Here is a 2,414-nt window from a genome sequence, read left to right as displayed (position 1 = left end):
TCCCAGTACAGTCCAGATCAAGCCCATAAGTCTGATATTATTAGCTCATATGTCTGATAACAATCTATAAAGTCCTCTTCTGACTCACAAAACACATGCAATGACTCGAATACAGGAAGATCACAGGTGAGTGGGTGGGAAGTCTTTTGAATCCAGTGACTTTGTAAGCATCTCAGCGCTGGCAGGGGTCTCCACGTGGCTTCTCCAGCACCGAGGGCTGCATCAGGATAGGTCCATGTGGCTTCTTCAGCTCCGGGCACTAACATAGTTCCATGTGTCTTGTCAGCTGCAATGTTTCCCAGGGAGTGAGCCGAGAGAGAGAACTGTCTTCCACCTCCAAGGAGGAAAATACAGGAGTTCCCCGAATTCTCAGGAGAAGGCCATGCCCACAGAGGCCTCATTGGTTGTGACCTGATTGGCAGACTCCACCCCTTCACTTTTAATCCTCTCAAGTCCCAAATTGACACAGATTATGTAACTAGCACAATAGTCAAACTTTCTAATATCAAGGAAAAGGACAGAATCCTGAGAGCAGCTCAGGAGAAGAAAAAAGTTACCTACAAAAGAAATCTAATAAAAATAAGCTGTTTTTCAGCAGAAACCATGCAAAAAGACAAAGGGATGACACATACAAAACACTCCACGGAGAAAAAAAAACACAAAACTTCCATCTAACAATTTTATATCCAGCAAATGTATCCCTGAAATAGCATAGATAAATAGCATTTCTAGAGTAGGAGAAATTAAGGAAATTTATAAAAACACGACCAAACTTATGAAAATTATTAAGGGCAATTCTTTGGACAGAGAATCAACAATAACTACAGCCATCAATCTGAGATCAATATACAAGATATGATCGCCCAGAAATCACACCATTTAATGCAGTACTCAAATTAAAACAAAAGCACAGAATTAAAAATAGGGAACCGGAGATATCTTCCACAATGAAAACTATCATAAAATTGACAGTGACAGAAGAAGGACTTCTGCCCTCTAAGGGAATGAACAATAGACCCTGTGAGAAGAGACCTGGTAAACAGCTTTACTTTGAAGATAGACACTAGTGAACATCTGAAACATAGTGACACAGGACTGTAATTTGAGATAAATTTGAAACATCCTGATATGGTCCCATAGCATATCTATAACCCAATAATGGATGGAGCAGCTAATTAGAAAACTGTTTGACCATCCGCAGAAACTCCAGGCCCTCACTCCCACCCAGTGCTTGAGTCTTTAAAGACGAAGAATGTTCTTCTCACATCCCAAGAAGGACTGACTTCAATTCTTGTTATGTGATTGATTCTGTGCTAGAATAAAACTTTGGTTTAACTCTTGCTGCTGCTCTGTGTGTGTGACTCATTTCTGGCTCCTTAATTTCCCCGTGGACAACAATCCAGTGCTGAATGAGACAAAAATAGTAGAATTAATTGTGTAGATTTAGAAAAATTCTAATGGGAGGGAAGTCAAGTTGTTTGAAAGATAGAATAGCTGGCTTAAATAGAATAGCTGGCTTAAACTTAGAAAACAAATAATAATTCACAAAGTAATCTCAAAGAAAATGGAAAAACATAAAAAAAACATAAAAGTACAAGCACAGAGACATAATATGGAGTAAAAGTACAACAAAGAAAAACTGAGGAAAAAATATACACACATATTAAGTCAACATACAAAGTTTGAGAAGCACAGAAACCAACAGCCCCACGAAAAACACACAGAAAATGGCAGCAATAAATTCACACAGATCAGCTAGGGTTCAGGTAACATTGTTGCCAGGCTACAAGCACAGGAAGATGTCCTCAACAATTACTAGAGAAATTCCACCAAGAAAAAAGTTCAACTCTCCCCAGAAGAAAAAAAATGCTTAAAATCTAAGTACACCAAAGTATCTTAAAGTTGTCAATTGTGGGACTGGAGGTAACCAAGGGAGGAGGTAGTGCAGTCACTCACTCAAAGATCAGCAATACTTGCTAGCTGTTACTGATACTCCTTAATCACTGATAAGGGGCCAGAGGCATTTCTCTGCATTGATCTACTGCCCTCTCTTGGGCACAAACACATTAGTGAACACCCACAGACCGCCAGCACAGTGTCCCTGCTCCAACACACCCAGTTGCACCATGAGTCTCTCAGCCTCTTGGGGCACTGCATGGATAACAGACTGTGTGAGCACATGGTGCAGACATTCTCACTACCTGGTGAAAGCAACAACTCCAAACAACACTTCCAACTTTTAGAAATCATGTTTTTTCTTAATTATTTTCTTTCTTCTCTGGTCCTTTCCTCCCCAGTCTACAGACCTACACGCCACACCCCCATGGGGCAGAAACATGCAGATGTCAACACTAGCAAAGGACCAGAACTCACCAACCAAAACCAATTTGTTTTTTCATTTTCCCCTTTCACTT

This window comes from Echinops telfairi, unplaced genomic scaffold (assembly GCF_000313985.2).
Source record: "Echinops telfairi isolate 266 unplaced genomic scaffold, ASM31398v2 ScPeMD7_7475;HRSCAF=8513, whole genome shotgun sequence".
NCBI classification, from domain to species: domain Eukaryota; kingdom Metazoa; phylum Chordata; class Mammalia; order Afrosoricida; family Tenrecidae; genus Echinops; species Echinops telfairi.
This window is presented reverse-complemented; position numbering follows the sequence as displayed.